Source organism: Amblyomma maculatum, chromosome 5 (genome assembly GCF_055883805.1).
Source record: "Amblyomma maculatum isolate TAMU_Amacu chromosome 5, ASM5588380v1, whole genome shotgun sequence".
NCBI lineage: Eukaryota > Metazoa > Arthropoda > Arachnida > Ixodida > Ixodidae > Amblyomma > Amblyomma maculatum.
In genome coordinates, this window is record NC_139348.1 from 33,712,459 (window position 1) to 33,722,070 (window position 9,612).

General features: G+C 45.0%; 1 non-coding gene across 1 annotated transcript; it reads left to right on the plus strand.

Annotated features, from left to right (window-relative positions):
* The first annotated feature begins 721 nt into the window (after window positions 1–721).
* Window positions 722–803, plus strand: TRNAS-UGA (transfer RNA serine (anticodon UGA)). Its single transcript has one exon. It is a non-coding gene; the product is annotated as a tRNA-Ser (tRNA).
* Window positions 804–9,612: the final 8,809 nt, after the last annotated feature.

Below are 9,612 nucleotides of genomic sequence, written 5' to 3' on the forward strand. Positions count from 1 at the left end.
TTTCCCTGGCTTAAACTAAAATGGCTGGCTCTCAAATGTAAGAGGAATAGGATTAACCAGGAAATTCCAAGCACTGGTTCGAAGCCGCAGTGCATTCTGTTCTGAACAGCATTGCCTCGCCGTTGAGTATTAGTAAATTGATACAGAATTGATTACAGTTCCCTTCTTGAGAAACTCCGGGGTCGCCGTTGTGAGAGAAACATCACGGGCGTATGGCTCCGGCATGTGTTAGTAGCGTTGGTGGCTGGCGTGGTCGGGCACTCATTGGACTTGTCTGAGGCCACGTGACCGCATTACATTTCGTCAGGAAACACCTGAAGATCGAAGGAGATCATTATAGAGAATACAACACCGTAGCAAAGCAAAACGGACAAAAAGAAAACTCAGTAGTCGGCAGGCTTCGAGCTTACGCACAGCCGTGACCATAGCCCCTCGGTCACGGCTGCGTGCCTGTTTGCGGCTTCTTTAGTTCAGTCAGTAGAAATACGCTGTTCGCTGACAAAGAGCGCCTTTGATAACATTCAGCTTTCCGTTCAATTATCTGCCTGTGCTTACGTCACCCGAAAGCGAGACAAAATGACAGAGGAGGCAGAAAAAGGAAAAAGATACAAAACGTTGCAGGCACACGTTAACCGGCAGAATAGGCATACACAGCTGGGAATTGTTCCGACCGAATCCTAACATTGTGTTCAGTTGTTCTCTCTGGCTGCTCCGTTCGTCTGCAGTCGTGGCCGAGTGGTTAAGGCGATGGACTTGAAATCCATTGGGATCCTCCCGCGCAGGTTCGAATCCTGCCGACTGCGGTTTCTACGTTTCTTTTTTTCTGTACTTTTGTATGTTGAGCTACATTCTCTTACTTTATACTTCTCTCATTGCTAGCCTTCCGGGGTAACCCGTGCTAAAGGTTGTGTAAACATTTAAGAGACATAAATAATGGTATATATTTCTATTTTAAAAAGCAATTATTGTATCGTTTGCTTGCTGAGAATTCCGCAGTTTCGGGACGCGAAGTTGAAATGGTTTTGTTTTTTTTTTGGTTAGTTATAAATTTACCGCTCAGGCTTCCTTAACTTGATATTACCCTAGAGATTCATTGAATACTTATTGCAATCTAATAATATCCTATTCGCGTCCTCTTGGTATGCTTGAAGAAGCAGGTGCTTGTGGACCTGATGACAATGGTGGTGCGTGCCAGAAGTTAAAGAAGAAATAGTTCAAGCCTCCATGCTGCGGGGATTATGCATGATTAATAATTAAAGTTTACAACAAAGCTGTCAGAGGGGCCTCCCATGGTAACAGCGGAGTTCACCGCTCATGTGAGAGAAATGTGAACCGATTGTATGAATGCAAGTTTTTAATACGCACGTCTTTACAATTCCTGTCTGTACATCCGAAGGGTTCAAGATGGCGGGAGACAACGTGATTAATTGCCTACAGTGACCACCAAGCAAAACAACCAGATGGCGCCACCTTATTGAATATTAACCACCACGTCCCAAAACTTACTTACCTAGAATTAAAGCGTACAAGTACTTTGGTATTTGGATAAGCGAAGGCACAGACTACTTGCGGGATCGCAGAGAGGAAATTGTAAAGAAAGCGAAAAGAAACGCTGCTGTCATGGAAAATCGCGGGCTCCGGGGATATTACAATTATGAAGTTATTCGAGGAATCTGGAAAGGTGCAATGGTACCAGGCTTGACGTTTGGAAGCGTTGCGCTGTGCTTGGGATCTGCCACAACTTCGGCGCTTGAAAGAAAGCAGAGGACAGTCAGCAGACTTGCTTTGGGGGCACATGGCGGCATTCCTGATGAGGCACTTCAAGGTGATATGGGATGGTCGACGTTCAAAGTGCGGGAGGCCAAAAGTAAGGTGCTCTATGAAGAACGGTCGAGGCAAATGAATAAGAACAGCTGGTCGGCAAACATTTCCAGGTACCTGTACCGGTGCAGTATTGATATGACAATGAGGAGAAGAACTAGATGGCTTTCAAATAAATGCATATATAACAGGGAAGAAAAACAATAGAAAACCAACTTGAAACAAACGTGAAATCCTTGAAAAATTTCCATTGGCAAAAGAGAATGTTAGACAAACTGACGATGGAGCTTTATAGGGCAGCTAAGACCATAATTCAAAAAAAAAAACTTTTTTTGACAATTCCAAAGGTAGCGGTTTACTTTTCGAGGCTAGGGCCGGGTGATTGAAAATGAAATGCTGCCGACAAAAATTTGGCAGTAAAGATAACATTTGCTGCTGTTGCATGAAAAGCAGGGAAAACGATTGAACATATTGTCACGCACCATAGCACATCGACGGCAGAAGAATAGAATGTAAAATGTATTATAGAATGTAAGACACTTCAACAGCCAGTACACGACGTAGACGCAGGAATTCGAGAAGCACTGGGGTTTCAGGACATCCATGGGAGGCTGAATTATGAAACAGTGGAAGCAAGTAAGAGGCGAATTGAGGATTTGTGGAAAATGCAGAATAGCGTTCAATTAACCTAAAAACGAGCTATGTGACACTTCTTCCTACTTCGTTAAAAAGGGTATGTTAATAACTGTCTATCGATTTAATGGGTAGTGTTAGCGTCGGTCCCCCCTCTCGCGCGCGAGCAGCCGCTAAGCAGCAAGTACACCGTTTGCTGCTGTCCTTCCAGCCTAGAAATGTGCCAAGATTGGGCCCATTAGAACCACCATTGCTGTCAGAACCGTGGCCCACTCGTTTACTGCAGCATGCTCAGAGTAGTGCAAAAGTATTGGGTACAATAGGAAGCACTGAACCGCTTGTTGAGTTGAGACCGAATTTGTGTGAAGCATTCGCACCAACGACGTTTGTTTCTTGAAACCGTCGTGGGGAGGCGGGAGGGGGGGGGGCGACCTTCACAGCCTCGGTTGTACCGAAATATCAGTTCTATGCCATAGATAGCGTTATAAGAGAGAGCCGAGGCGTATAAGAAAGGGCTTCTACCTGCGGATCTCACTCAGAGGTGGTGCGGGATTGACACGCACCGCGTACAAGTACCAGCGTATAAACATTGGCGCGGCCAAGGTTGGCCAACTTTTCAACGCCACGATTAAAATGCACACAAAATTTGCTCCATCGCCAAATACTTCATTGACCATCGCACTGTGTTCACGCTGGTTAAAACATGTGCAAACGAAATCGAAAAACAGGTGGCCGAGTGTGTTGAATGAAATGTGAATCGATCGAAGCGAAGTGCGTTAGTCATAATTTAATACATTTTGGCAACATAACCAATCTCGATGGAGCTAACGCTCTTAATTGTATGCCTGCAGCGGTCGAGCTCTCTCTCTCACTCTCTCTCTCTTTTTTTGTAACGAAGCAAATGTACAGGTTGCGACGACAAGCGGAACACGCGTGCTCGTTGTCTCACACTCACCATCGTAGCCACCTGTACTGTTATGAGCAGCGCCAGGCGCGGCAAGGAAATTCGTATTACGTTTAAGATAATGTGCCAACAAAAATGTCAGGTGGAGATACAACGCTATGCGTAATTTTTCGCCATGAATCAATTGCCTAAATTTAAGGTCCTGTTAAGTTCTTTCAGTAATGTAGGTTAGAGGACTTGTTATAACCGAACTTTCAGAAAACGCAAAGCTCAAAATAATTTTTTTACTGACCTTAGTTGCCGACGTTGGCTATTCGCGGGAAAATTGCCAGGATTAAGCATCATTACCAGTTTGCGACAAAACGGCGCGTAGCAGCGGGAGGAGACAAGCGCCGACTTTAAGCTCAGTTTTTATTTTGAAGAAACACGAGTCCTTATATAACATCTGCACCACAACTAAAATCCCGCGCGTCACAACCATGCTATTGAGGTGATCTCAAATGACAAGGAGATACTTGTAATCAAAGGGGTGAATCACATTCTAAAATGTTCAATTCCTTGTCAGTTAATGCAACAGACGGCCGTCGCTCAGCCTCGCTATCGAGGCTACCTCGATAATTACTCGGGCCACCTGCTCTTTATGTCTGACAATTTCTTTACATTGGCTGAGTTCAGGTGCACAAGTGTTTCAGGGATAGTTTCTGCAATGAACGCTCAGGCTTCTGTACGCTTGCTAGAAATTCATTTTATGTTCTGAAATAGACGTCTTTTATTGTCACAAATAGATAAGCAACTATACCCAAGCTGCGGTCCTGATCGAACCTAAATTATGGGACCTAAATTAAATTTATGTATATTTCCAGCCAATCATAATACGTAAATTTAAAGTATGTCCCGTATTAGACTTGCTTGTACCCGAAGACTGTGACCTCATTCTAATCATCCTTTTGCAGTTATGTCGTACGTCCTAGAGATTATATCTATAGGTATTCGATTCTGCCTGAAACAATTACAGAATAGCTCGATTAGTAGATTGTTAGATGAAAAAATTAAACGTTCGAACTGTGTTGCATTTCTTGAATATACCTTTCCTATTCTGTAACTTTCCGAAAAGGTTAACAGTGCTTGGTAAGGACTTTTAGCTTCCATAGCTGCGTTTTTCTTATTCTGCGCCCTGCGCCCCTCCGCTTTATTTTTTCTTCTCACAATCCTCCATTTGCTCCGTCGCGCACCACAGTATCTCCCGCCCCCGCTGAGGGCGCTACTGCAGCGCGACTTCTCTGTATATTTAGTTGATAGCAAGAAAGATTTAGAAACTCTGGTTAATAGTGATGAAGGAAACGCCCTAGGCTTCACTTTCAGCGGTATTCTGTCAGGTCTCGTGGTATCTCACTAATCAAGTGCTTAACGTATAAGGGACCGAGATACTCGGACTGGCGGAGTATTGGGCGCGAGCGCCACCACTGGAGCGAATGGCGCTAGTGTCGACCTAAGGGAGAACGTGGGATCACGTGACTCCTCTTACTACTGCTGAAGCAGAAGTCCGATTGAATTTGTGCTTTTTGAAAGCTGATAGTCGCGTTTATGTCTGTAGTTTGAGTTGATAAAGAGTGCCAGCCTTGCAGGTTTTGATCTTGTATCGTTACTGAGGCTGCTGAAGATTATTTAAGTTGTTGCTGCGGTCCGTTAATGCTCTGTACCCGGACGTAAGCGAGGGAACCCGGCGCAAGCTCCCATTGCTACCCGAAACATAAGCTCACAGAATTCTCCTTCCTTAAATAAATTTTAAATTGGCAAATCAGCGAATGATCATTCTCATGATGTGCGCTGCAGACATTTCAGTGAGCGAGATTTTGTCCATAGAGTTTTCGCTAAAAGTTCGGTGAGCGGCAGAAGAAACGGCGCGCGCGTTTTAATTTGCGCTTATCATCGTGAATTCTAACGATACTATTGCTGGAAGGATGGATAAGATACTGGCTTCTTCATAGAGCAGTCCCCTCCCAAAGAAAGGAGGGATCGTGCAAAGGCCAGAAGGTTTCAAATTATTCCGAATGAACACGTTTACACGGAAGTTTCACTGAAGCGAACTAGAAGATTCTGCCGCCTTGGGAAGCGGTATGCATGGTGAGTTGTCTCACGCAGCGTCTCCAGAACTGTAGTAATTGCAAATGACAGAGTCCGTGAATAAACGAAAGACAGAGCGTTGCATGTATGTAGTGATGTGCTGATCAAGATATGCGTAAAAAAAACAACAACTACTGTGCGCAGGAAAAACAAATATCCGCTCTAACCAAGAGTGCCAATTTGACTGTAGTCAGCGCGCAAGAATTCGCGGCGTAGAACACGTCTTCACACTTGCTAAAAAATTAATCCATGTCATCCCCGAAGTCAAACTTGCTTGCTCTACTACGTTCAAGGGAGCAGGCGAACGGTGCCGCTTCCGCTAGCGCTATATGCGAAGGCGCTCAGCATATTTCAGGCTCCTCACAGTCCTCTGCTCTTGCAGAAGAATCCCACTACCTGTGCACTGGCATCTGACTGGTTGTATGGTAGCTTCAATTTTCTTTTTTTCACAATAACAGAAATGCTACAGCCGGTGCGCATCGTCGTAGCAGTAAAACTCGCCAACTACGATAACTGACTTGGTGAAGTGCTTTTTTTTCCGAATGAGTGGGTCTCATACCTCAAAATAAACTTATACAGGCCAGCCCGAGGTATTTATTAAATAAATAAATGAACGTAATGCTAACGCGCAACTTAACTGCCTGGGAAAGCATCCTACAGCAGCCTGCAACGTGCGTTATCCCACTTCGTCATGCGGGCGCTTCCGAGAGGTGGCGCCACAGTAGGTCCTCACACCCATAAATATCGCAGGGTGTGGTTAACGAATGGCTGCATAAGGGAAGAAAGCATGAACGGACTACCGCGATTAAGAGGTAAAAAGATGCGATAATGAAGCGCAGAGCAGTATGGGTATCCATGTGCCGCTTTATGAGACATATCTCCGGCGCGTTGACGTGAGTGATTTGGAAGATTGTTGACAGCGAGTGTCAGTAGACCAATGACAGCGGCCAGTGAGCGTAGTTTGATATAACTGGCCAGAAATCAATGATCTCTTACACTGTAGGAAGCCCATACAATAGGCAGAACGTACCAGTGTGACTGAAGGCTACCAAGAAGGGGCAGATGGCAGCAGTCGTCTAGTCGTTATGGGTAGCTTAATTTGTAGAGTTATGCGGATAACTTTGACCAGTTTGGAACTATCAACGTGCACTGACATCGCAAAGTCACACGGGCGCCTTTTCCGTTTCGCCTCCCTTAAAACGCGGCCGCTACAGCCGGGGTGGAACCCGAGTAGCCGGCTCTGTAGTCGAATGTATACACTAGCCATCAAGTTACAATGGTGGGGCTAACAGGCTTTCCTGCAGTGGGGTAACCTTGCGTTCAAACACGGGAGGGATCCAAATTCTTGGGATCGGTTGCCATCTCACCCTAGATTTTTCTTGCAACGTAATTTACTCTTCAGATTCCTCCGCTCCACGTGCATGGGATGTCAAACCTTTTAGACTAATCCGGTTTTTCTCCTCACGCCGTGAGGCATCTCAGGGATCTCTGTTGTACGAAAGCCATTAGGCTGTCCCACTGATATCACAACGTTAACCACGGCTTGATCCTACATTCGCACAGCGCTCGTCTCTTGCAAGCGTGTTTGATTGCACCGCCAATACGTCCTATAAGCGTCCAAACTGGAGGAAATGTAGTGGAACTTGGCTCTATGTTGTTTTACTGCTGATGTTTCTTGCTCAACCTCCAAGCTGCGTCGCGAATGATGGAGGCAGCACCGATGCAACGCAAGGACATCTAACCCGACAGTTACTTTTCATTTAATGTAAATGTGTGCAGAATTTGGGCTGCACTGCGGGAACTGCGGTACCTTTCTTACACGGAGATGCGATCATTACACTGACGTAGTACTGAAGGGGGCATATACGCAACGACATAACGATATTATAACTTGAAGTGTAAAAAGCTGCAGTGCGGGTAGAACATCCGTCTCCCGTGCAAGAGGAGCTCGAATCCCGCTACCGCGCAATGCAATGGGATGTCATAGGGCTCAGAAAGGTTACGTCAAATGAGGCATATATTGTACTCAAGACACCGGATTAAAATAAAAGATCCACGGAATCCAATGGCCCAACGGGATTGCATAAACAGGCTTAGGGGGCGACTTGATGCCGGTGAACACCTCCGAAAACACACCCCCTCACCAGAACAAGCTTTGGTCACACGGATGTAGTATTGGCCGCAGCCTCCTATGAATACTCGAAAAAACCCTCGGCCCTGTCTCCAGTAGCTGTGAAGCAACTGACCACGGCGGCGCCGTAACGCAGCGGAGGGTGCTAAGAATCTCTGACTTCGGACAGGCCGCCATTGGAAACTGACCCTCGCGACGTTTTAAGCTAGAAAATTAGGTAATCAGGCTAATTTAGCAGTACTATTAGAGGAACTAGCTTAGATGCAATGGGATGTCATATGACTTAGTGAAATGAGGAGGCCAAATGAGGCACATACTGCACTCATGGGTGGTCATGTATTGTGCTGTCGAGGTTTACCGCAGAGACGAGACCCGGGAGTAGGGTTCCTTGTTAGTAAGGTTATAACTGGTAATATAGAGGAATTATATGGCATTAATGAGAGGGTAGCCGGCGTCGTAATTAAGCTAAATAAGCGGTATAAACTGGAGGTTGTGCAAGCATAAGCGCCTACATATAGTCATGATGATCAGGCAGTCGAAATCTTCCACGAAGATTTAAAATCGACAATGGGGAAAGTAAAGACGCAGTATACGGTACTAATGGGTGACTTCAATACTAATTAGGTATGGAAAAAGCAGGCTGGAGACCAGTCAGTGGGGGACTATGGCATTGGTTCTAGAAATATCAGGTTGGGGGGGGGGGGGAGGGGGGGCGTGGAGGGAGTAACTAGTTGAGTTTGCAGAGCGCAATAACTTAAGAATCATGAATAATGTAATCAACGGAAGAACCGGAGGCGAATATAGAAGAACCTTAACAGGGAGATTAAAAAGGAAACTGTCTCCATACTGTGTTCTAACCCTGGCATAGTAGATTTGACCGGAAAGGTGCCTTGGAGTAACCACAGGCTGGTAATTTCTCGAATTAGTCTAGATTTGAAGAGCGAAAAAAAAAAAAACAGATCAGTAAGGAAGGATTCAATAAATGAATAATGGTGAGAGGGAAGTCAGAAGAATTAAGTATCTCGCTATAGAATAGATATTCAGCTTTAACCGAGGGTGATGATCTTACGTGTAGAAGACCTGAGCGATACCTTCAGAGATATTATTATTGAGTGCGTGGTAGAAGTATGCGGTAGGATAGTTACAGAGGATACCGGTGAATTTCAAATTTGACGAAAGATCTGATTAAGAAGCGTCAAAGCATGAACCCAATAGACAGGATAGGACTGACAGAGCCATGAAAGAGAATCAATAAGTGCAAAGTGTCCGACATAAGGAAGTATATTACGGAGGAAATTGAGAAAACTCAGAACGGTGGCAGCCTTAAGGCTCTGAAGACGAAATTAGGCACTTTCAAAAATGAGATCTATGCGCTAAGGGACAAAGCGGACATTGTCATCACTCTAACTGACAAGATAGTCAAAGTAGCCGAGGAGTTCTATACTGATCAATACAGTAGCCAAAGAACTGAGGACACTAATGAGATTAGCAGTAGTGAAAAGCAGTCAGACATTCCGCCAGTAAAGAAAGATGAGGTTTGGAAAGCTTTAGGAGCCATGAAAAGATGGAAAACAGCTGAGGTGGATCAGGCAACTACAGATTTGTTAAAGAACAGGAAGGGAAGGGGGGGGGGGGGGGGGATGTCGTGCTAGAAAAACTGGCCACCCTGTGTACGCAATGCGTGATGATATCGATGGTGCCGGAATCACCGAAGAAGTCAGACATAATCTTAATTCATAAGAAAAAAGATGCAAATGACTTGAAAAATTATAGATCAATCAGCTTACTGTACGTTACGTACAAGGTATTTACTAAGGTAATATCTAATAGAATCAGGACAACCTCACACTTAAATCAAGCAAATGATCAAGTAGGCTTTCGGAAAGGGTATGACAGTGATCAGTTCAGTTCAGTCATGTCCGACTCTTCGTGACCCTATGGACCATGTCACGCCACGCTTTCTGGTCTCTCACTATCTTCCTAACATACATATGTAACT